Source organism: Zootermopsis nevadensis, unplaced genomic scaffold (genome assembly GCF_977971745.1).
Source record: "Zootermopsis nevadensis isolate Lab colony 2312 unplaced genomic scaffold, Znev_1.0 Znev_ptg000024l, whole genome shotgun sequence".
Lineage (NCBI taxonomy): Eukaryota > Metazoa > Arthropoda > Insecta > Blattodea > Termopsidae > Zootermopsis > Zootermopsis nevadensis.
Window position 1 is genome coordinate 17,094,102 of NW_028259156.1, and position 27,524 is coordinate 17,121,625.

At 38.1% G+C, this 27,524-nt stretch overlaps 2 long non-coding RNA genes across 4 annotated transcripts in view; one reads left to right on the forward strand and one right to left on the reverse strand.

Annotated features, from left to right (window-relative positions):
* Positions 1–27,524, reverse strand: part of LOC110832028 (uncharacterized) — a 226,817-nt gene that overhangs the window by 177,141 nt on the left and 22,152 nt on the right. For all 3 annotated transcript variants that reach the window (XR_002543800.2, XR_015537017.1, XR_015537016.1), the window contains exon 2: positions 9,876–9,940. This is a non-coding gene — a long non-coding RNA (uncharacterized LOC110832028). The remainder of the gene's footprint in view (positions 1–9,875; positions 9,941–27,524) is intronic.
* LOC147872822 (uncharacterized) overlaps positions 319–27,524 on the forward strand; it is a 42,073-nt gene continuing 14,867 nt past the window's right edge. Inside the window, exon 1 of the long non-coding RNA XR_015537018.1 lies at positions 319–549. This is a non-coding gene — a long non-coding RNA (uncharacterized LOC147872822). The remainder of the gene's footprint in view (positions 550–27,524) is intronic.

Genomic DNA, 27,524 nt, shown 5'->3' on the forward strand with positions numbered 1-27,524 from the left:
TTACAAATCAGAATGTTCATTACAGGAATAAAAGACGCTGTACATCATAGAGCTTATGTTCAATAAAAATTTATAACCGAATTTAAATGATAATGCAAATATTTTACATCTCTGTCATTTGATATCGTAAAATTTTGTAATCGACAAGGATGAGGGAACATGTGTAATGATTCAGTACGTAATTTCATCTGTTGGTTACACAGTCATAATACTCATGAAAAGTGCTACGTGGTTTGACAGCTCTGCTGTTAACAAGAGTCCTTTCTGTCGTGACCCGTTCTTCCGATAAGCTTCTCGTTTTATTACGTCAGAAGAAGCCACTCGAGGCCATTGCGTTTATGCGTCGCTGATAACAGTAGAAGGGAACACAAAACGTGACGGAGTTACGTTCAGGCTACAGTATCAACATTACACAGAAGTGCAACGTTATTTCAGAAAGATGCAGGTACACGGCCAAAAAGGGGTTTATTTTACGAAGGACTGAGTAAGGAATAGAAGACATAAGGATCGGCGGAAGATGAGGAACGTAAATACGTACAGACGAAACAGGTAAGGAAGTTAAGTAAGAATGTAGAAACTAGAGAAATAGGGAGACAAATGTATGAATGAAATAAAGAAGTCGCAGAACAAAGAATCGAGTACACGGGAGGATCAAAAATATATATATTTCGAGAAAAATAAAAGAGGAAAGAAAGAAAGAAAGAAAAAGAAACAGAACGCAAACGACAGGTAAAAGAACGAGAAAAAATGGGCGTCATAAAAACAGAAGAATGCGAAGGTTCAGTTGCTAGAGGCGTTTTGTCGTTGATGTTGATTAGATTCTTACTGGGACTGCCAGTGTTTAAATATTAATTGTTTCGCGCGTGGATAAGGTGAGGTTAGGTTAGGTTAAGCCGCAATGCGAGTTTTAAGACTTATTCAACAATTAGCGAGAAGAATACACCATTCGCTGGTTATGATTCAGGCCCATATGCAACACCACGATGTACACGTAAATGTTACGTTGGTTATCACTCGCAAGTAAAGTTGGACGTAAAACTCAAACTTCTGTATGGGTCAGTGCGGTTCTAACGCAATCCAGTGCGCGGACAGTAATCGGAACGGTGTCTCCGTAATAAGACACGTGCAAGGCGGTACAAAACTGCGCTTCACTTCTGCAACAACTCCGTATTGGAGTACACGCTTTTTTTCAAGTAAATTCATTGTAATTTTACACACATCGTTGATATTGAAATTCAGGCATTGCTGATACTACAAATCGATTACTGGATACATAAATGTTTTCCCTCAATTAGGCTGAAACCTAGAAAAACTAACTCCACGCAACAGAGACTTTCTTGAGTACTCCACTCAGCTAGTCTAGAATTTCTCAGTCCGAAGAACATTTGCAGACGTTTCAGAGGTGTCTACTGCCTCCATCATCAGGACGATCGCCGTTAGAGAAATCAATGGCTAACAAGTTATTTTAAAGTTCGTAAATTGGTTTCAACCAACTACAAAATGTCCAAGTTTGTTGATTATGCAAGTCGTAAGACAGTACTCTCGACTAACCTGCTCCTTAGGATTTTATAGCGAACGCCAGTCAAAAGCCACTGTCTCATTGAGAAATCAGAATGGTAACACAGCCTGGTTCGTTTAAGAGTTCAGATACTGAATTCAGGTCGCGGGATCTTCAGAGCTGTAAATGAGATCACAGCCACAAGACTCATCATATTGTAATTGTAATTTTCTGAGTGTCACTGCTTTTTGTGCGGAAACTAAAATCTGTAGCAGCACTAGACTATATGGTGCACTGATCGAACCTTATCTGTAATGTCCCGAAGTGACTCCACCCGACGAACAAGCTGCCTGTGTGAACGTGACACATTTGCATAACAGGCTCCTTCTAGCCAGAAGCTCTGTCCGTGTTGTACAAGGGATCGGTGTTGGAGTCACGACTTATGAGGTCAGCAACACTTCCACGTTCCCCTTAGCCCTCGTACAGGAAAAACGAAAATTGAGTTTTTTTCTCTCTCTACGACGTGCCGGGTTCGAATTTCTGTCGGATAACCGTATTTCTTCGTGTTTGCCCCCACTCAAATGCTGGATAAGAAGGCAGGTCCTCCTTGAAACTCCTTGCGTTCCATATCTGCTCGAAATTCACGATCATTGAATGCTATTTAATCTCTGCAATTAGAAATGAGTCGCTAAACAACCGGGAACAAATAACTGGAAAAAACCATGCAGTCCTATCAGAACCTTCAGAATTCAGAATTAAGTAAATTACAAGAAATATTGTTTAATTAAAACAAATAAGAGAGAACATTTCAAAAAATTATAATGGAAGGAAATAAGGACAGAAGTAGACTCACGAAACGATAAGTACACAGGATGGGAAATAGTAGAATAGCGAAGAGCAACAGATGAAGAAAAGGAGAATGAAATAAACAGAGAATGTCTAAATCTAATAGCAGAACAAAAAGTAAACAAAACAATAACAAAACTAACAAAAACAGAATACATTTTTTAACTTTCGGAAACCACGGGGGTCTTCGTAATATACGTCATCCGACAAAAAAGTGAGGTCCTTGGATATTCCAGTGGCGCCCTGCGTGCGGACCAGATCGTGACGATTGGACTGCGTGCCGCTAATTGCTTACCTCTGTGCCTGCACCCGTATGAATACTTGTCAACAGAATCACGCTCATAATTCCGAAATTTCCCACGATGATCCTTTTCGGAGAAACAGCAGAAGGAGGAGAGCGAAACCCGCCGCGGTCTTCAGGCGCATGATTACACGTGGCCTACTTGCCAAAGTGCACTGTTTAAGTCTACGTAAAGTGTATCTAAGAGGACAGAAACATTGGACAGATCATACACCGACAAGTATACAACGGAAATGGACTGAACTAATATCAACACACAAGCTAAAAGGGATAAATGATTTACGATAATCTATATTGAGGGTACTTCAATTAATTAAGAGACATTATGTGTAACGCTGAAGAAGAAAACGTTTCTGTGTGAGCCAAGAAGTGGATTGAACAGACACAGGATTATGAAACAAAACATCAATTTTAATGCAACAGTTTTGGTTGTGTTACGACATTGAACAGTCCGTTTGTACTATTATACTAGACTAGGTGAGAAGAATCCGGGATGACATTGCTACGAGCCCCCCCCACCCCTCCAAAGTGCTCCAAAGGCCTGACTAGCCTCCCATAAAACTTATTTGCTTCAAATCGCAGCAGTAAAAGTCTTTATAGCCCCTCCCTACCAATGGTACGATTAAAGACGCAGAGCTAGCATTTGAATGTATTTTGTAATTTCATGGAAGGAAGGCAGGACATTGACAGACAGAAGAGAAGTAAAGAGTCTTATAAAATATTGGACATAGCACTGCAGCGCCATAAAACGGTATAATTAAATGAGGGGTTTTTCTTTTTTGACTGTTTTGAAAGAAAGAGAAAAAAACATTTGGACGATTTCAGAATATAAACATATATTATTATTGGTTTCCGACCGGTGTAAACTTGTATTTGTATTAACACAGGGAAAGTCGATCAGACGTGTAAATATATGAACTTCATTAAATGCGAACTTTCAGTGTTGGGTTAGGAACATATTTTCTTGTTAAAGCCGAATACTTTGGAAGAAATGAGGCACCCATCTCTTCTTATGGTCCTGTACACGGGGAAATACACACTGGCTACAAGCCTGCACAGTGTCCACCCTGCCTGAGGAAGCGAAGACACGTGATTTTAATTTCACTGACATAGATCTCAACATTTGTTTACGTTTTCAGAAAAGAACATTAACGACCCAGACACAGAACATTTATCCACGGCGAACAAAAGATTCAAAAACAGATCTAAGTCCACAAACCTATAAACACCAATTAGTCAGAACCCTTTAAAGATTGACAAAATTAAGACTTTTAAATTTTAAAACTGAACTGAATGCAGCGCAATCGATAGTTTGGCACTGGGAATCTTTCACATCAGATATAATAATACCAGGGGGCATCCTCGGAGCCTCATTTGCGGTAACGTAAAATATAACGTATACAGACAATATTAAGGTATTTCAGCCATTTTTACACCCAAATCTTTCTTCCCCTCCGTTAGCTAGAATCCTTTTTCGTTCAGACTCATCCAAATAACGCTGTCGCTATCCCTGAGAATAACTATATTTAACGACACTGGATCAAATACATATATTATCTTACAAAAACAGGTCATATATATGTAATCAACAAGAAGTAGACGCAAGAAAAATTTGCTGTTCTCAGTCCTGAAGATGGATACAGTATGGTCCCACTAATTGTTGGTATCCACTTGCAAGCCCACACAGTCCAGAAGACAACTGTCGACAGTAGAAGATTATTATGACAATAAACAGTAAGAAGAATGGCGGGAACCACAGGTGCGTATTACCGTTTTCCAACCGGATGACATGATCTCTGTTTTTGAAAGTCACTGAGAGCGAATACAAAGTTTTGAAACTTTGTTCTGACCTCCGATCTGAGAGACTCGTTCTGGAGCAGTGATATTTAGACTGGTAGCAGTCCATACGTGACCGCAAGAAAGTGGTTGCACCCACGCTGACATCGAGAGCTGTACCCGGTAACAAAAACAAACATCTGCTGTGATGGCTCCATTAGTGATCAGAATCAAAGAATCTGAAATCAACATACGCCCTGGAGTTATACAGTTTGCCTCTGACACCCTTGTAAATTAACTGAGGTCCGAACTGACTGTAGTGTTAAACTGCTTCATTATTGTTCAATTTTGCTTTAGGTATGCCAAATCAAACTTCTGTTTATACAAAAGACGTGTAATTTATTGATTGCCAATCGACTCTCAGCTTCTCAAAACCAGTTACGTTCCATGAAGAGAGTGTGCGAGTAAATGAGACATTGGTGATTTTTCTTTATAGAATGAAATTTCAAACTGGTTTTAACATTTATTTTGTGACAATAAAATAAATTACGCTTTTAACCTAAGAAGGAGAGAGAGAGACAAAGTAACAGTAAGACACTGAAAAATACATAATGAGGCGATTGATCATTTATATTCAACATAAAATATTATTAGGACGAGCAGCCCACGAGAATGAGAAGAGTGATGCTTATAGGATGTATTAGGAGAGGTGAGAATTTTAGTCAGAAGACATTCAACAGATGAGGCGATAATATTAAAATGTGCGTAAAATAATTAGGCTGTGTGGGTCTGATTCATCTGGCCAAGAACTGGAGCTAATGGCGGGCCCTTACAAACAAAGTAATTAATCCTCTGGAGTGCACAAATGGATGAGAATGTTTTTACTAACTCAGCAACTACCAGCTTCTCATGAACTATTTTTCTCAATAAAGTCAAATTACGCAGTTTATAAAACGTCGTGAATTAATGCAGCAAAAGAACATAGGATAGTGACCTTGCGGTAGCATGTCAAATTAATGGGACGTTCGTTTACAGCCACCCTGTGCATTCCTGTAGTTGACCAGAGCCGTGTAATGGTACAACCGTTTTATACGCGGGCCTCTAATTTATTGAGTCGGTCATGATAACGCAACTCCTCCCATTGGCTATCCTGTCGGTAAAACAGGCTTCTACACACTCAGCACTGCTCCTTTTTTTCTTGTTTTCTCCCAGGGCGTGTCAGTGCACAGGCATCAGGTCGCATGTCATCGGCTGATGGCCATTACGAATGTGGAAGGAAGCGATCGTGGCCTATCTGAAGGTATACCACGAAAGACCACCGATATCTCTACCTAAATTCGAACCGCTTACATCCCAAATACATGGACAGGACGTTACACTTACATGACTCTGTTTCCCTCTTGACTGATTTCTACTTTGCTTAAAGACGTCGTGTCCATTACATGGTTTGTAAATATTGCACTGAATGAAGTGTCATAGCATGTGTTAAGACAACCCAGATTTATATTGTGAGATACCCGGTTCGAATCTTGACTTGTTTCCTACTATTACGAGAGCTTTTACAGCTTTCCTCAATTTCTACAAGCGAACATCTTGATAATCCTTTAGAAATTTCTAAGACGGTGTCATTTAAAATCCTTACTCAGCGATCAAGTTTATCTTCCCACCGCCTTTGAAGTTATAGACCTGCATCCTCCGCAGTTGAAACTACGTAGGAAACAAAGAAACAAACAGCCAATAACCTCAACAGCTGGTACAGCGTCACAGGAGCATGCTTACGCCGAGTTCCACAGCGCGCCCTGTAAACCCGCGTCGCATCGCCTGGAGATGCGCTACTTGGAGTTGCATGTTCAAGAACGGACTTACATCTAATAAACGTGCCAGTAGTTCGACTTTGCATGTTGCATGTTATGTAATTATTTTTATATTTTGAAGGTAAATATAGTGTTGGTGTCATAGGGGATGGGTCTATTATCTGTAGCTACGTCCTCCCGTGTATCATAACACGTTTATCTTAGAAATATCCTCAGAATCTTTACCTCGAGGTTTCACTCTTCAGCAAGGACGCTGAACTCAGTTTCTGTCCGTAATATTTCTCTAGTCTACAGGAACTGAAATGCGTCTAGTCGGCTTTTGCATATCTGTTTTGTAAGGCGTTTAATTTGTACGAAACTTGTCACTAAGAGGTAAGAATGCAGACTGACGGTACCTGAGACTTTCCTACCAAAATATTGTACAGACATAGAACCGCCATACATTCTATATGGTTCACCCATCTCATTATCGTCTCGTAATTTCCTTATTAATATTATCCGAACATAAAAATTATGGAGGTTATTGCTGTACAAATTTTTCATTCGTTTTACTTCACCTAGGTTAAAATATTATCATCATCAATACTGAACTAAAAGAAAAATTGTGAAAAAATAAAAGTATTGGAAGTTAATGGTAATAAGTACTTTCCAAATTGATTCTGTTCTTAATTTAATGATTTCTATCTTACAACTAAAGCGGCTTGTGAAAACACAGGATTTATAATACTGGTAAGTCTTAGATGCTTAACCGTGTGAAATTCAAAGACCATTAAGTGCATAATGGTATTAGGTAAGTGTTGATACATTACACTCGCCTCGTAATGACGTAGCTCTATTCGTATTATAAAACTTCAAGTGTATATAAACGAAAGACAGTCAAAAAGGAGTAAGTGATTAGAGTTAAAAAAAGATAGATGCAACAAATTAACATTAACATGAATCACGCACAATATTCGGTGATATAATATTAATATGAATTTTCTACAGTGACGGGATAAAGACGGGAAGGGTTGTTCGTAAGTGCCAGAAGGAATGGTTAGTCTGAACCACATGCAGCTACTGGACTTCCACGCATGAAAACATTAAGACGGACTGAAGAGGTCAAGTATGACCCTAGGCGACACCTGATGACCTTCAACAACTGCTGTGCTCGTTTCAGAAGAGGCGCATCGGCTTGACTAAACTGTTGTATCACGTGGGGATTACATGTCGATACGTCCACGTCTTGTGCTAATGCACCTCATTCGTGAAAATTATTGACCTCAGATTATTTCACAATAAAGAAGATCCAGACAACCACATCCAGCCAGTAGTGAAATTAAAAAATGAGTGACCTCTACCATTTCATACTGCTGCGTGGCGCTGTGCTTGATTAAGTATGAAGACAACTTTACGTGTACTTAAAGAAATTATTCTTTTAAAATTATTTTAGCTGTAATGCATGTGATATGCGCGACGGATAATCCACGGTCTTCACCGGAAGTTCTGGCGTACTGATACATTTTGTAGACTTATTATTTCCCTCTTACTTACTGATAACGGTACAGAAGTAAATTTATGAATGCCAAAAACTATCCAGTGATGTGTAGTTGTAGTAATAGTAGTAGCAGTAGTGTTGGGCTTAGGGCATTTCACCTCAATTACAATACAAACAAAATCCAAATAGTTATAATTTAAGTACAGAAGAATATTATAAATTTAAAATAATTTGGAATCGATCAGACGTAATTTATTTACCTAATAAAAATTATAATTTTAAATTGATTTAATTAAAAGTTAGCGCCCTCTTTCGTGCAGCGCCCTGAGGCTAATGTCAAGTTCGACTTACTCAGTAGACGTGACATAATAAAAATAAAGTGAATGATAAATGTAATAATAAAATGTTATCTAAAGTTGTGGGCTGCCCAACATCCCTAAGCCAATATAACACAGACTTAGATGCGAAGATAAGAATTTGGAAGGTCGTATCTCGGAATTGGCTGTGTAGAGACTGAGAAAAACCCTTAAAAGTCTCAGTCAGCAAATGAACCGCGTATTTTCGGAAAAGAAATTGAGCAAATCTAGAGCGTAACAAATTACTCAGTAAGTGAATTTGTGGAAACTAACACAACGCACCAGACATGATCATCAGTTGAATCTATTGGGGAATACAGTAAAATTACACAAAGCAAACTTAACCTAATCTGGAATGTAAGGACATGTTGGCCTCTACAGGACCTGAGTCTCTGAAACAAACATTTCTGTCACATCGACTTTTGTTCACCCCCTATGGTATGCAAATGTTTTCAAACATTCATTTTCCTGCACCCTCTGGTGGTAAACATGACTGACATCTTTCCCCTACTTTCTGTCTGCCCTTAAACGCAACTGACTGCTTCTTAAGACAATGCTCTTTTTTTGATAACTGATTTAAAAATGATAATTTGAATACAGTTTATTTAAACCTCGTTTAAACACCAACGCGACAAGAATAACAAATTTAATACGCACATGTTTACGGAGATGTGTGATCTATTTTTTTTGCACATACTGTACTTTTCATACTTATCAATAAGTATCACTTTAAGTAAATTACAAGGTGTAACATTAAAGATGAATGGTTCAAGGATTCACACAATAGCCCTCCTTTATGAAGGAATAATTTTGGGAGAAATTTCAAAATATTTCTACGTGCCAACTTCACCCCATTTCGTGAATGGAGCAAGAAGGCGTTTTATGATAAACATATTATATGGTTTACAAACTGGATTAAGAGTGAATCCACGTGAAATTTGACCCCACGAGTCACACATAGTCTATCTGATGTGAAGAACATTCTTACGAGAAATCGGAATATATTTTGACACAGTTATGCGTACATTCTGTTACGGTTAACTGAGACACAATTTTCAGGGCCGTCTGTTTTGGTGCAAAATACATTAGTTCGCAAAGTACTCATTGCATGACGGTATATTTTTTTTTCTCGTCCGTTCCCTCTTCCACTATAAGACTAGGGACTGATACTTGTAAGCTGGAAAACGAATTTCCTTATTATCTAGATAATAGTGGTGGACCTCCCCCTCCCCCAGACCACCCAGACGGGGGCGCGTCTGAACAATTGCCACAATGCTTCAGCGTTTCTTCAAGGTGCCTGCAGCTAATGGGCCGTGACCCATCAATATCAGTCTAGTTAAAGGAAACTTGGAAGTAAAAGCTTTGAGCAAACACAACTTGTGTTTGAAGCTGTGGTACATGGATAGACAACCACTGTTAAAATCTGTAAAAAATATTATTATTACTGAAAATAACCTCATAATTTACAAATGCACTGATAAAATTACCATCTCTCTTTGGTTTAGACATTAAATTTTTTAACTGACTATAATGTCAAGGTTAACATCAGACTTTTCCGCTCATTACCGTGCGGGGTGCACACATGCATTCGCGTTAGGAAACGCTTCTGAGGAAACTGACTACGGCATAAACCTGGGTAAATTATATTTGCAATGAGAAAGTACAGTAAGACACATATAATGGTTCTAGTAGCAATAACTGTAACACGTAATTTCAGGTTTAAAATAACTTACTCTTTATTACCATAACATCCAACGTATATGTCATGGTACTGGTCAGTATTTCCTTTATAGAAAGAAGCACTTACTTGTTAAAAGGGAGCTCCCTTTGTCCAGTTTCTGATGCCCTGATTGTCCACCTAAGTTCAAGAACCTGTAACAACCAAAACAAAGTATATTAAAATTAAATTACGGTTGGAATATTCAAAATGAGCTGTCCTTTTCATGTTTCTCGTTTTAAAAGAATCTCTTATTAGGAATGAGTAACTCACTGTAATGTAAGCGAGACCAATCATTTCCCCACCCACAATTTTTTGAGGACGATAAAATGATAGCCACAATTTCGTGATTATTCCCTGTAAAAACCGCTTCCCCTCCTATCTGGCATATGTCCAAGGACAACAATGCCTATATTAAGTTCAATTATCTGTATAAGAATGTGCAAAACATCTAACCCACAACTTATTTCTTAAATGATTGACCAGCTGTTGAGTTACGAAAAACGTTATATCAGAATTTAAATTATCCTTCTCCAAATACGTAAGGACCAGTATCCTTTACAAATAGATAAGATATTAAACCTTATTGAGTATGGTTGTTCGATTGTTAAGAAATAGAATGGTGACCGCAATTTACATATTCATTACACAAGACTTTTTGTGCGTTGACAAAAAATTAGTGAACTTGTCCTTTCTAATGTAAACAGCTAAAACATCCAATTTTATCACGTATTAGTTTATAAATATGTCAGCATGACAATGTGTATTAAAATAGTTGTAATTCGTTTATATACGTCCCTTATGCACTCACAAGATTTTTATGTGTTGATAATTTTTAATAGTATGTGACTCCTTATTTAAAAGTAATTAAAATGTGCATATTAAATTACAAAATAAAATATAACAAAATTATATTATTGCGATGATAATCGTTTTATTCTAAGTTGTAGAGAAATCGACTAACATGTAACAGACCTAAGATTATTACTACTGTCATAAAACTCAAATATCCTATTTGCTAATCTGGCTAGTTTGTTGGTTTCTTATTATATATAGTACTTACAAGCGAATTTACGTAAAGAGACCTACTCAAACATTTTAGAGAGATTCGCATCCAAGAGGTTCACCTCGCTTACAATGATGAATTCTATTCCTGGCAAGATTCAACCCCTAAATTTCTTCGAAAATAAATCTTTCTGTTCGACATTTCACCGCACCTATTAAAGTATGAAGCATATTTATTTGTCATCGGACTTGAGATTTATGTTAACAACGATACTAATGTTATACTGTCGTGAGTTTTAGAATTTTTAATACCCTTATTTCATCTGCAAAATTTATGTGACGCATGGAAAGATAGATCACAGGTAGGTAGTCGCATATTTCTGGCGGTATTACACCCGTATTACCTTGACGATACTGAATAAACCCACGTAACCCTCAACTATGATCAGCCCGAAATTCGAACTGGGTACCTTCTGAATAGAAATTACGAGCTTTACTGTGAGAGACTTCTATTGGATAACTAAAATATTAATAATAATCAACAATTATGCCTCTGTACTTGTCCATCGAGAAGCATTATTAATCTCCGAGAACAAACCGTTTTTATTAGACACATGCAGAACAAATGAATGTCAGCCACTTGATGTGCGCGCCTGCTCCTTGAGGGCAGCACACCTCACAACATGGGGTATCATACAAAATGCTGAGGCATTTCTTTGTGTTGTTTAGTAGTGGTGGTTAACATAATTTTGCATTCTCATTCTTCCCCACCCCACTACAAAAAGGAAAATGAAAAAGCAGGGCGCGAGAAGTAGATGAGAAGCTATTACAAAATGACTGCTGATCCTAAGGGCATCATCTCAAAGTCTATTGTGCTATTGTTATAAGGCTGGTAAATGGGTTTCAATGGAGCTCCACTACAGTTGTGAGAACCGATCGGTAAAACTTCTCTCTGCGTCGAAAGAGTAGCGATGATGTGTTGGCTCGTCATACCGAATTACTGCAGCAGTCTCAAACGATTACAAGCTTTAGAAGACCCTCATTTTAAGAAAATAAATGTACGCCTCTTACGTTACTTTGGTAACTATGGTAACAGACAAGCCGTTCAACATCGCCAATACCAAGGTCCCTTAAAATTCATTTTAACTAAAATCAAATTATATCGTGGATACATAACTATGAGTCAGGATAGTTCAATGAGCAACGTTCTGAACTGCATGGCCGGGGTTCGATTCCTGGTTAAAGCGGTAATTTTCTATCCTTCTTAACGTCTGCTTTAGCTATGAGATCAGCACAGACATCTCCAGGTCAAGGTTATTGGGCACTTGTGCTTCGGGGAGTAAAGTAGTGACACGCAAAAATCACGCCACAATCTATAGAGATTAAGGATGCGTGGAGTTCTATCTTAATTTTTCAGTCTGCTAGATTTTCTGCTCGCCAGATAATTTGTGGGATGTAACCTTGATAATCTTTTACAATGACAGAGTGTCTTAGATGATTTTTCTGCGGAGTCAAAGTTACAGCTTCCACATCAGACACAATTATTATTACGAAACATGTGACGTGTTCAAGTCTGCCTGCTCCAAACCACTGTAGATCTGATTAAAGTCACCCACTGAACACAAAGGTAATAGTTACAGGCACGCATAACTCTCGTTTGGAAGCAAGGCTGCAGCCACTTCCTATAAATCAAACCAACATTACTTTATTATCCTGTGATGTCACACGAACGACACAAAGGCATTCATTAGATTACCTGCCTGAAGTAATGACATTGAATAACGCTCTATTAGTACAAGGTTATTCACTGTTAATTATATTAATGACATGATATAAATTAGTATCGAAAATCGCGGTTGCGTGTTTTGATTTTAGAAGGTCTTGGGTTCGATTTTGGTTCCGAATTCTCGCCACCCTGACAGATGTACTTGTCGTCTTTAGCAGTACTTCCAAGGACACGATTGTCATCTTTCATCTGATAAATTACATTGTAATAACTGGCAAAAACTGGATATCAGCCAGCTTAAAATTCTATAAATATGATTAATTTTTTAAATAATTATATAACGAAATACAGTATCGTTGTTTATTTTACAGACTGAATCTTAGTTTTTAGGCGTTCCTCACACTCTAGCATGATTAAAGAACTCCTTTTTGGCTCGTCCATATCTATCTGTCGCGTTTTTACTAGACGATAAGATAATTCGTTTGAGCAGGGTAATTTTCTAACAACAATAGGATTCGCGGTCGCTTATTAGACAACAATGATACCGGATCATATTGGTGCCTAAATATATTGTCGTCCAATAACAAAAATCGATGAAATTGTTTAAAAAGTATGTTTTGCAATAACTGACTGTGATCACATTATTGCGACATTACCCAAGGATATTGTTGAAACACAATTTTTAAACAATGGCTCAACAATGACCTGAGCAGTGTGTTGTGAAGAACGACCTTGGTATGAAAGAGTACTCCTCTCTACAGTCGTAATAATTGTCTTCAGTCGTGATTTTACTGAGGTAGACTTCACCGGCTCTTGTTCCAAAGAAAAAAGGCATATGGGTCTTATTAAAATGCTAACATCAATGCCCATCAAAAGGACGGAGTTATTGTGTCTTGTTGACCCGAGAGGTAGCAAAAAGAAGAACAGAGACTTAACGTAAATACACGTCACTGCGAGGAAGACCCGATTACCGGCGCTGCCAGAGGCAATTTCTCAAGACAATGTAATTTTGTCTTGACTGACTCGGACATCTCGTTAACAATGTAACATGGCAGTAATGAGCATTGTTTCGCCTGTCATTTGTGCATGTGCTCTTTTGTTTAATAAATAACACAACCACGACAACGAACTGATCCATAAACACAACCCAACTGAGTAAAATATTTTATCAACAGGAAACAAAAAAGACTGAAAATAAAACAGGGGCAATAAAGTTATACAGACGGATCTTTTTTTACCTCTGACTGCCAACAACAAACCTTTGTAATATAACTAGTGATAAATGTCACTAGAATCACAGACAGACATTGCTATTAAGCTAATTTGCTGCATCTCGAGAAACTAACAAATTAAGTTGGCATTGCAATATAGACGATGGCTTCAAATTGACTTCTGTTCTACAAATGGAGCAGATGTTTAATTCCTGCTGTAATTACGACAGATAAACTATGCCGTGGCAGAATTAACATTAAAAATATTGATACGAATTTCTGAAAATATGTACTAGTCCAATCACTAAACGCGTGAATTAAGATACAAAGTTTAAGGTTTAAATGCGTCATGTTTGTGTTTTATAATCAAAATATATAATATAATTCAGGTCTATACACAAACTTTACTTATAGATGTTAAAATTTAAAATTATAATATAAAGTAGTTTTAAAGGAAAAACCTGAAGATGATGCTTTGCATCGAAACATGTAGTAAATGAAGGCGCAGTATTGTAACATCGTTGTAACGATGAATAGCGCAAATTTTAAATTTTAAATTTTAACATCTGTAAATAAAGTTTGTGTATAGACCTGAATTATATTATATGTTTTAAGATACAAAGGTCAGCAATGATTTTATTCAAGACATTTTTGGTCTCTGTCTAACCTTTGGTCTTGAAGGATTATAATTACATGGCATTTTCCTACTAATGATCTTCAGTTTCTCATGTAGTTCAGTAATTTTCTTTTAATTAACCGTATACGACATAAATATCAAGTATTATTCTGGAAAGTTCACTAAACATATCTATCTGTTAATATCTAACAAAATTCTTGTCATATGACTGACAAAGAAAGAGAGAAATTTATTTAGCGTTTTATCGGCACCTGGAACTCAGACACAAATAAATATAGACTTATTTTATGAAATATCGGTAAATTTATTTTTGCAGACAATTTCACAGGCAACCACGAGTAATTATATTAACGAGTTTTGTCTGTGACATTTACCTGTAACGGCTGACGGAAACCACAAACAATTCCAGTCAGAATATTAGGATACCGACCGAAACACGAACCGAGTAGCTCCCAAATACGCAGCAAAGATGTAACATTATTTTATGATTCATAAATGACAGTGTTTCCTCGCATTACCCTACACATCTGATCGTAGCGCCAGAACACGATAAAGAGGCGCGTAGGACAAGCGGGCAGTCAGACAGACAGACTGACTGGCCGGGTGATTATTATAAATGAAAGATAGTCGATACGATAGCACAGTGTATTGTTGTTAATGATGAGTTCGCTAGGTGTGAAGAGGCGTCAAACAGAAGCAAGATCGACCCCTCCTCTCTCTCAGGCGAGCGAGCTTAAATCATCCAGAAAAGTAATGAAGTTTCACAGTAAAGGTGCAGGGCCTGGATGCTTCCCATTGTGCAGGCAAAGAATAGAGAAGCCATATCAAGACACAGAGGAGCTTCAACGTGACTTGGCAACTATGTCGACACTAATATGTTTCTAGCTTTATCAATATATAGATTTTAATACATTTTCGAGGTGACTTGTCAATATATCTATTCTCTACTAGTCAGTAATATGTAATATCGAGGTACAATTGTCCTATGAGGTAAGGTACCAAGATCTGCAGAACTGGGCATTATATAGAAATGAGTGATGAACTTTAACCTCCGGCCGTCTTTCCCCTACGGCACCAACTGCTTTGAAGAGTGGGTGACACCAAGAGTAGGTTCGGACATGACGTAAGAGAGCAAAATATCTGCCCTTACCTAGAACTGAAGCCCGTAGCCAGTCACTTTATTCTGACACAGACTTGTACAGTTCTGAGTGTTTTGAGATTTCAGGTTCTCAAGGCGCGCAAGTATGTAGATAAATATCTTCTTGGTTGTTGCGCCGTGTAGTCTGGTAGACGACGTTTCAGAGATCCTTGCAGCCTCCATCATCAGGGCAACTTCTACCAGATTACACCGCGAAGAAATCCAGAAGACAGCCATCTTTACTTTGGGCTGTTATTCCGTGTTAATGGTACGCCTTTGCCTGGCTTAAAACGACCTGGTTTTTATGCGCTGTTGGATAAAGCGCGATTTCAAATACGGCTGCTTCTATTTCACCGTGAAAGCCAACCTGCAAGCTGTCTGTAAGTGTATCCATTAAACACTTCTGTTCGACGATAAAGGTCAGTGGGTGGCTAGCACTAAGGCTGATCCGGAGTCTCTCGGCCCTGAACTACTTGTATTTGTGAACGGCTTTATTCCTTCGCATTCCTCTGCCGAACAATTGAATACAGAATGAATCGATTTTACTTGCAGTTCTTTTTATTTTTAGTATTTATTTGAAATCGACCAACAAATAAAATGTAACTTTGAATCGAAGGCTACTGAAAATTACCTCGTCTAAATCCATCCTTCACGACACAATACATATTATCCTCTTTCAAATCCATGTCTCATAATATGAATGAACTGCTATATTTGTAATGTTCTTGAAAGTTTTTTGGAATCCTTTTATGTCTTATATTTATCTTATTTCTCTCTCTTTTCCTCTGATTCTAATTTTTTATTTCTTATTTTCTTCACCATGGAAATATACGTAATTGTCAGGTGATGAGATACCATCCGTATAAAACCACTTGTAAGCCAAACTAATGCAATACATGTCCTTCAGTTTGACCTATTACAGATCATAACTGACCTGCCTTGTAGACACACAAGCCAGTCTAAGTTCCATATTTCGTGATGATTTTCCGTTCTTCTTTGTCGAGGTAAAAATCGAGAAATTTGAAACATTTACTAATCAAAGCATAGAGCCAAGAGACTTAAACCCACTATTATAGACTCAATAATCCAAAATCTGTGAGACTACCTCCTATCAGCTGTCCGCAAATTCGTAGTAATCCTCAATATCTTAAAGATAGAGATATCCGTCTTCTGGGTTATTGCGCTGTGTAGTATGGTCGATGTTAACCAACGTTTCAGAGGTCATACTGCCTCCATCATCAGGGCGATGAGTATGAAGATTTCTGTCTTCTGGGTTGTTGCGCTGTGTAGTCTGGTCGATGTTAACCAACGTTTCAGAGGTCATACTGCCTCCGTCATCAGGGCGATGAGTATGAAGATTTCTGTCTTCTGGGTTGTTGTGCTGTGTAGTCTGGTCGATGTTAACCAACGTTTCAGAGGTCATACTGCCTCCGTCATCAGGGCGATGAGTATGAAGATTTCTGTCTTCTGGGTTGTTGTGCTGTGTAGTCTGGTCGATGTTAACCAACGTTTCAGAGGTCATACTGCCTCCGTCATCAGGGCGATGAGTATGAAGATTTCTGTCTTCTGGGTTGTTGTGCTGTGTAGTCTGGTCGATGTTAACCAACGTTTCAGAGGTCATACTGCCTCCGTCATCAGGGCGATTATGACCTCTGAAACGTTGGTTAACATCGACCAGACTACACAGCGCAATAACCCAGAAGACGGATATCTTCATACTCACCGCTGTGAGAACCTCAAGTCTTACATCTTAAAGATAGCTTCTCCAGAAATATGATTAACGAACGTAACTGCCGAATGAAAGACCACGCTGATATTTGAACACGGGGACCCCAGATTACGAAACAGAACTACTGACCATTTGACATCTACATCTAGGTCTCCCAAGTTTGTATCTTCCGTTGAGATTTTCAAACTAAAATTATGTATGCGTTTCGCATCAATCTTATTTTACACGAATCTGTGATCCAACTAATATTATGCGAAGAGTAAAAAGTGTGAAGTTAATTACGTATTTCTATCTATTAACCCTTCACTTCCTATTCCTTAGAACAAATATCTAAACTCGCAAACACACAAAAAAAAAATAGTGTTGTATATCTAAACCATTAATGTCACTAAATACAAGATAAGAAATCATTTCATGAAGATTATCATATTTCAACGTGGCGTTTGCTCAGGGCAGCCAACTGGGGCATAACGTTGTCGCTTTTAGCTGCGGCTGAAGAACATTAGTTAGGTTTGGTTACGAGCATGCGCAGTGTCGAATGTTCATTAAGGGCACCTGTCTTGTTACACTTTGATTAATTTTTCAATTCTGTGGTTCGATGATTAATTATGGAACTCTACACTCAGCCATCTTTTTATGAGCTACTTTTATTTTCGATTTTCCTCTGTCCATTGAAGCATACTAGGGGCAAAAAGTAAGAAAAGAAGATAGATAATTGTGTTCTGGTAAATCTATTGTAGTGGCTTTGATTACGATGTTTTCATGTATTTTGTTATCATATTTCTATTCTGAGAAAATGCTGCGTGCGAGTAGTCGATAATCGGTTTTAGAACTCCTAACATGCGTCCACAGAATAAAAACAAAATTTCGATTCTGTGCAAGATTAAGAGACACAAATAAACAGAAACATCTGTAAAATAAAACAGCTATGTCGTCACCACACCACGGTTTTCAAAATGTCTGTCGCAAATCTGATTCTTCTTCCCAAAATCTGAAAACTGCTCAGACGTTTACCTCCGACAAAAACCACGGCAAAAAGATCTTTTATATGAAAATTAACATTTTTGTTATCTGTACGGATGGAATATGAGAAATACCTTATTTTCAGGATGTAGTAAAACCTTGTGTTTGAAAGTGAATTTAAATTGTGGTCTAGCGGTTAGAATGCTGGCCTTGTAATCCAGGGGTCTCGGGTTCGATTCCCGGCGGTGCCCGAATTTATAACTTGTGTTGGGCAAGGCCGTGGTCTAGGCAACACGGAGTTTTCCTCCGTGGCATCCCAACAATTACTCCATTCACACACAGAAGAAGGCAATGGCAAACCACTTCCGGATCATCTGCCAAGAACGTATATGAACAGGTCCCAGTCCGAGAAAAGGATGGAAGGATCCTGTTCATATGGACCTGTCGTCAGACAGAACACTAAATAAATAAATAAAATAAATGGCTGAAATCCAAGAGATAACGATTAATAATATCGTTAATTACAGCTACTGATTTCCCGTCAAAGACTCAGGAAACTGTTCAAAGTGATGGAAATTTTATAGACATTTGCGTGAAATATAAAGAACCTCAGTATGAAACGATAATTATTAAAACGGAATCACTGACCTTATGGAGCCAAATTTCGTCTAAATAATATTTAAGAACTCAGTCCGTAAGGCAAAAAGGAATAAAAAAACTTTACCATTACTAGGATCAACAGGTTGACGCTGTTTAAGGAAATGATCGCTGCTGATAATAATCATGGGAAACACATAAATAAGCAATGAAGAGGTACTGGCTATTGAAGCATCTGGTAAATATACATACCATTCGGATTTAATGGATTAACAAAGCAAGAATCAAAATTCTTAGTACGAATTTTACTAGTAAAGGATAAACATTTTTGCGAGTCGTACAGTAATTTACACACTGATGTGTTTCATGTGGGCTGTTCAACTATACTGAATTGTAGCACCAGTGATGCACATGCACGGAAGCACGGAAGCAGGGACGACATGTGGTATTTCTGACAGGTGTGGGAGACAGACACACTGACCCGTTCAGGAGTCCAGAGTGCTGGGGGCATTCTCAGCAAGATGTAACCGCAAAGTGCTAGTGAAAGTAGACCGACATGTGTCCAGATGCATGCTCCACCTGTCTGTCGGATGCTGCGGACTTCACATGTCACTTCCGTCTTGTTTCATCCGTACACGGAACACAACATTGACAGATCTAAGCTTAGATGATTTATTATTATTTTATTTAGTGTTCTGTCTGACGACAGGTCCATATGAACAGGATCCTTCCATCCTTTTCTCGGACTGGGACCTGTTCATATACGTTCTTGGCAGATGATCCAGAAGTGGTTTGCCATTGCCTTCTTCTGTGTGTGAATGGAGTAATTGTTGGGATGCCACGGAGGAAAACTCCGTGTTGCCTAGACCACGGCCTTGCCCAACACAAGTTATAAATTCGGGCACCGCCGGGAATCGAACCCGAGACCCCAGGATTACAAGGCCAGCGTTCTAACCGCTAGACCACCGTGGCGGTCAAGCTTAGATGATAAGATAATATTAAAATAGACCTTACAAGGAAAATGATAAAATGTGACTCAGAACAAAAACTAATGACAGATTCTTGTGAACACTAGTTCCATAAAAAGCAGAAGATTTCTTTGACTAGCGTAGCGACTACTAGCTTCTCAAGAAAGACTCTGCTACATGAAGTAGCTCACCTCTTTCTGATTACACTGCAGTGTAAGTAAGACAGCGATAAATATGAATGATGAAATGAAGGACACAGAAAAGGAAGAAGACACATAGCCAAACATGAAGACCTTTTTGACAGGGAATGCGTGGTTACGGAAGCCTTTGAAGAGCGTATTGTGTCAGCGCCTGTATTATCAAAATAGATTATAACACATATGGTTAATTTTCTTGGTTGGTATCACTGTTCGGTCCTGCTTCTATTCAGTTTATACGAAAAGGATCTAAGTTACAATTCACAGTGACGAGATTCTGGGTTATGCATTGCAAAGTTGCTGAGGGCCAAATTAACTTGCATGCAGTTCCTTTTGGACTAGCGTACCACCAACGTTTATTACGACGGGGAACGCTAAAACTGAACAGCTGGTACATTATGCAGTATTCTTCAGAAACCAATTAGTTAATCAGTCAATAAACAGAAGTTAAATTCCCGCCAAGGATGTGAAACCCTGCTCTTGAATTTTGTAAAAATACAGGAATGTCCATCTTTCGAGGATCGGCGTAGTAATACAATGTTCATTCTTGGTATGATAATGATAATTAAATGTAGCAGAGTGCTCAGCTAATTAAGAAATTTACCGACTTTTATGGAAACAAAAGGTTCATTACTGTGTTCAAAAGAGCCCACACCATCAAATTCCACACTTTAATTTTATCCTCTCATCTACGTCTAGATTTTTCGAATGCTCTCTTCCATTCCGTGTTTCAAATAAATATTTTGTATGCAATCTCTTTGCCTCCCCGCCCCCCATGTTACATGACCTACCCATCTGATGATTCTTGATCTGATCATCCTAATAATATGTGGTGAAGAGCAGCTACAGAATATGAAGGCCTTCATTATGCACCCTTCACCTCCCTCTTAGGTCCAAATATTTTCCGTAACACCCTGTTCTCAAACACTCTCAAACTGTCTTTCATGCCAATGTAAAACAATAGAGTTCTGTACACTTTAAATTTACGTATTTAAGCAGCATACAAAAATATGTCAGCCAGATAAAACGTATTAAAATTCCGCGTAGGCCAAATGACGATATTTTTATATAATATCAAGCGATTGTCTGTTGTGCCAGTGTTGCCCACGCAGTGCCGCCATGTTGGTACTCCCTGCTGAGTCGGTAATACACTGGAGGTATAATAGCCAAGCACTGACTTGCATCTCGCAGCCGATATTATCACTACATTATTGTCAGTTCCCAGAACGGCTTTCAACAAAATCCAATAGCTCAGAATTCCACATGAATCAAATACCCTCAGTTGTTTTCAGTGAGGAACAGTTTCGGGGTAGGGGCTTTTTATCACTTCTCCCGAGTATTGTCGTCAAGGAACTGCTGGCTTTAGTTTCATGCGTTCCTTGCACGAAGCCATTGAAATGAGCGTCTAACCCTTTCCATGTCGCACACTAAGATCTCGCTCAGTAGCAATGGTTTTCTGGGCTGGATTCATTTGACGCGTACAAGAAAAAGCCGAACCATTTCTTAGCACGTAAAGCTAAATATTCGTCGCATGCACCTTCCTACATGAAAAAGATAATTTCGTAGACTAAAGAGGAGACGTTCAAAATAGAGTATGGAGCAGGAAATGGTTTTAAACCCATCTTTGGTGGCTGATAATCATGAGGAAATGAGTGGCTATAAAAGTAGCAGTGAGAGGGTTAATCGAGATATCCTGTTAGCCTGTACGTCGTGTTCTATGAAAACAGTGAATTTATTGATCAGACTAGTAGTTACCAACTTCTGAAGAAATTTACTTAAAAATTAATTAAGCTGGGTCTATGTAGGCCTACCACAGAAATCACCTTGCTCTGTCCATCAGCAGGTTGGAATAAGGATTAAACTCACCAGAAGTCACTATTTTTTACAATATAACCTCAGGCTGCAAAGTTCTTGGGGCGACCTCTCCTTGCGCAAAATGCTGATGATGTTAACAGTGACCTATTAGCATACCGCAGTCCGGTCGGCAGATGTTTAGATAAGGCAGGTGAGTTTTATGGGCAAATAGTCTTCAATATGTGCAGTTAAGGGAGAAAGTAGTGCTCTTATAGAGCGTCTGGTAACAACGCGCCTTCATACATCTGGCTTCAGTATTCTGTGCCTAATTACATGCCTTGTAGACTACATATTGCATTTTGACTTATTTAGATTTATTTTTATGCGATACGCAGAACAATCAGGCATATTAACAAGGATATATCATCTTCATCACCAACCTCTAGGATTAGTCTCATTAGATTGTTTCGTAGGTTAGCTAACTTGGTTCGACTCCAACCGTTGCCATTAATCTCAATACAGTAAATTAGCTGGCACCGTAACGGCAGCCAATTACGTGAAGACGTAATTAAAACCAGCTCTCAAAACAACGTGTATATCAAATATATTTTGAAAAACGTCCACAATATATTACAATAAATTTTATTAGTAGGACTTTGGTATATTTGATCCTAAATCCTAAATAAAACAGCATGACGCGAACAGTTCACCTCTTCTGTCTGTTTAGCTGCTAAGTAAGTAGAAAAGTTTCTTTACGATGTTCTAATGTAAAATCGGCTTCAGGGTAAAACCATTCCCTGTATTTATTTCCCATATTGCGTTTCCAATGAACACACTTAAGATTATATGACTTTCTTTATTAGTCATACAACCCAATAAGCAAAGCAGTAATTTTTTATTTTTTATATCTCTCCTTAGTGAGTTTCTTGAATGCCTCTTAAAGATTCCTTCGTTTTACGGGCTTAAGTTGGAAGAGATAAATGTAATAATATATTTGTCAATCCTTACATACAGTCTCGTCTTCATTATATTAAAGGGTCAGGTTTTATAACTCTCTTATGACCGATTTATTAAGCAAGCTCATTCGTCCCTCGATCATTAAAAAATCAGGATAGAAAAATCTTTGGTACGTTTTAAGTCTTAACATTTTTATTAACTTGCATATAACAGACATAAATAGAAATAAAAGCTCATTGCTAAACACATTTATCTTGTTATGTATGGGAAGAATATAACTTGAAAGATTAAATTGGTGGTATTTTATAACTGAAAATATGTGGTAAGAAAACCATTGAAGATTCGTCGATAGGTATGCAACAGTGCCGAAAATTTGGTGTTTTTATGTTGATTTTCAGATCTACAAACGCCATCTTTAAACCTTCAAGTTTACTGAAACCATATATTGCTTACGAGTTCACTTCCTTCAGAAGATATAAATGACTGTAACCCTTCAGAAGTGACAGTGAAGTATTCAAATTTCAGTCACATCCACCAAATAACATTTACACTACAGAAGTAATTACACTCAAACTGAAACGTTATCCGTTTCAAAAACCAAACGCACATGAATACGGAAATGACACACACATTTTGCTTCCTACTTTTTCTCGAAGGAGATTCAAACCGAGTATATCCTGAACAGAAGTTCCGAGTGATATAATTACTAACTTTCCTGGTTCTACTTATCTTTGTCGTGTGTAATAATTATTCCTACAACATTCGGCGTCCAGTTTCTTGTTTGTGAAATTCTAGATGCACAGTGTGAAACTGATGCTGGCATTTCTCACACTCTGCCAATTGAACCTCCTAGACGACACCAGATTTATATTTCAAGTTTGTAGGATAATTGCACATCCTGACGGAGATCCACGAATGTCCCTTGGCGTAAGAAGGTTCCTTATATCGATAAAGGTAACGAATTTGGAAACAGGATAGTCTGATTCTAGATTCTTCGAGAAACAGGGGACTGTGGCCCACCCTAGCAGTCTGTGGCAATTGACATTCCTGCAGGGTGAGGTCGTTCATTACCTGCTATCAGTCACTGGCTGATCCCACAGCTACTTGATGCCTCATATATCACAACACTACGTGGCGCAAGAGCGGACTATGACCAGATTTACACAACAAAACTGAGATACCGCAACTGATTTCTGCCAAGTTATGTAAAATTTACACTATTTGTAGAGCTCTGTGTGTTATATCTAACAGCTAAGGCGATTAACCTAGTGAGATGAAACGGGCAATGAACGTAGCACGCATGGAGAAAACTGAAAATGCATACGAAACGTCGGTTTTAACAGGCCAAGAGAACAGAACGGTTAGATGACACAGGAGATGAAATTTCTGGGATAAGAAGACGTAGTCACTACCTCTGTTTATTGCCGAGTGTGGGGGCATACCTAATACAGTACAGTTTCTTGGCGTAAGGTTCTCGACAGCAGGTATAAGGCACCCGTCTCTCTCTTTGCTATTAGTTGTTTGAAGCCTTCGCTACTTTTGTGCACATAACTCTAGGCGGACAACAGAATTAAAATTAATCTTAATGAATAGAGGTCTTAATATGTGGAGCTGGATTTAAGGGACTCCAAATTGTGTCCAGTCGCGATATCGTGCAAAACACGGAAATGAACCTTTTAGTTCCCTAAATTGCGAAGTTTTTAAATGGCTCAGCAACTATTAATTTCCCAAGAAGAACTTTGCCTCATGACGTCAGATACATATTATATTTATTGACAAAAAACGCCATACGTGTCACACAGAACTGTAAATACGTCGAAAATGAAATAGTCATTTATTATATCATACATACCGAAGACTGGGTTTGTCTAACACGGGTTTTTGAGGAATACAGTTCTAACATCACCATCTGCAGTGACGCTTTTTTTCTTAATACGCAATCAATACAATGATAAACTGTTATTAAAACGCACCACTGTAGAGATATGGGTAGGTACAAAAAGTTACCTAACCACTGAAAACGCCTTACAAACTGGAACAAGTTGTTACTGAAAGACAATAGCATATCTCGAGATATCTAGACGGCAATAAAATACACATAACACAAATGCATCCGTCGTACAAGAAATGCTCTAATGCGTTCTTCCTGTGCGCTTCGTAAATAATCATATACACCGAACAGCATCTAACGTGAAGAAAATTACATTATCTATTATTTTCAGAGCTCTTTTGTTGGCGTCTGGCTGAAAGGAGAATGCTCCTTTTTGGTTTGTAATGCGCGGCCAGACCACTAAGACTGGAGGAATACAAAAGAAATGTTTTACTTTATAACAGAACATCGGCAGATTAATAACAAATCTTAGCAGGGAGGTGGGATTGATTTTGGAATTAATGACACTGCATTTCAGCACGATTTTACTTCTAGATCAGGATACTACACTTCTCAGGCTCTAAGGGATGAACAAAAGTGCCGAGGATAATATTTGTACGTAAGGGGTAGATTACCCGGAGTTCTTGTTGACATAAGTGAAGCGAAACTTGCACTAAAAGCATTGGAAAGCAATCAAATGAATAAAGCACCCATACGACGTCGTTACAAGCACCTACGCCGTTTCTGCACGCGGTTTGAAGGCTCGAGATAAATCGAGGTCCATCCGTCACTTTGAGCGTCGCATTCACGTCCTTCCAATGGATGCTCCATACGTGCACCGGGCTCTTTAACCTTATCACATACTTCATATCATTTTGATTCCATCCCTGACATATTAACCTCATTTTTCACCTCTTCATTTCTGAGTGCGTCACATTCATAAAAAATAGATATTACTACATTCACCAACAGTTCTTTGTATTCACACAACTTAAGAGTGATTTTACAGATTGGCCTAAGCCATAAATATAACTTTGTGAGTAATAATGTAACCAAAAGAGTCTCTTTATGATACCCAATAGATGCAACCATCCAGCCATATTTATTATTTCGAATTAAGTTCTTACACTTAAATGAATCACAAACTTTACATTTCTCATGCGTGTCCAAGTACCTGTTCATTCTCTACATTACAAAACCAAGAAAGCGTATTTAAATAATTAGTGATATCTAAATCCAGCAAAAGAATTGTAAACTATTTTTCACTTTGTATCACCTAAAACAAGCGAACGTCGTACCATTAAAGACAGCCAAGTTTACGAACATGCAGAGAACCATATCAATCATATAACGCATAAGAACTACCTGTGTCATTTGAGTATGACGTAGATTCATATCACTTAACTAGCACAGCAGTGAAGATAAAAGAGATAGGAAGCAGCTAATTACGTTCCATAAAATGTGTTTACTACACTGCTACCAGGTGGCAGTACTCTCAGTAATGTATTCCATATAAAAATTTGTTTGGTGCAACCTGTCAAATTCCACCGCCCCCTCTCCGTTTCTAGATCTTTCACGCGATTACGTAATGCATTTGAAATTAATAAAGAAAAGATACATTAGGTCTTTTTTATTTAAACTTCATATAGACCACGACACGGGGCAGATGTGGCACAATTTAATAAGGTTTAACTGGGTGAAAGGGTCTCTAAAAAGAGAAGCGTAAGGAGAAAAAAATGCTAACCGAGTCATTGTAATAAGACGCATGTGCTGAAAGGATACGTTAATAAGAGAGGCGGAAATTTTTCGGTTGCGGGAACGTAATTAATACCTTAAAGAAACAGCGTATAATGAAATAAGTTATATTATGCAAATTATGGCAATCAACTTTTCATTACAAATGTAAATAAGACACATTTTCTCTCAATATTTCATCCTATTCGTATTTTATATACTCTGAATAAAATTCAGTCGAAGAGACAACGAACAGGTGGGTTTATCTGTGTGGCCCCAAAATGTGGCATATAATTACCACAGTATAGAAGGAACTTGTCACAGGACACAGAGAAAAAGGGGGATGGAGGAAAATGAATGACTGATAGCGTCATTTGCGCTGCTCATCAAATGATGGGATGATCAAGTCAAAGAGGATAAGATGGGTAGAACTCATGGGAAATATTAAAAATGTACAGAATGCTAGTAGGAAAGCGGAAAAGAGAATAGATCACTTGGAAGACAAAAAGATGACGGGAATATAATATTAAAATTGATCGTAAAGATAGGGTGTATGGAACTGGACTTTATTTGATTTAAGATGATGACCAACAATAAGGTACGATGATGTTCTCCTGTATTATCATCGATAGGTGCCAACGTTTCGGAGAAATATATTGTCTCCATCTTCAGGGCTGAATTCTTACTGCGAGCATTACCCTGATGCTGGAGGCAGTAAGCATCTCTGAAACATCGGTCAGCTTCTGCAAGAAAATTGGCCGTTGCATTACATAGCACTACGCCTATTAGTTTTTAATTCATTTTCAAAATACAATTCCAACTATTTGTGCCCTTCTTGCCGTGAAAGGTCAGGAATTCCCATCGACAAAAATGTGTGTGGTAAGACGTATCAATTTTGATGAAATACATTTTTCACTTGTGCCGCTTTGCAGACCTTCACAGATAAAATATTGTCCAAATGTCAGTATATTATGCAAGGAATTAATTATTATAATACAAATACGATGTATAATAACGTTATCTGAAATGATCGGTCACTGGCGGAAATACATTAACATACCTTCAATAGACCATTTATAACTCACCGATAAACAGAACGTTTAACATAACACATAGATGTGTGTCATCGGTATCTCAATATTTCGTACCGCCATCAGATACTGACACTCGACACATTATCACTACCAAGTATATACATCACTGAAAACTTGCT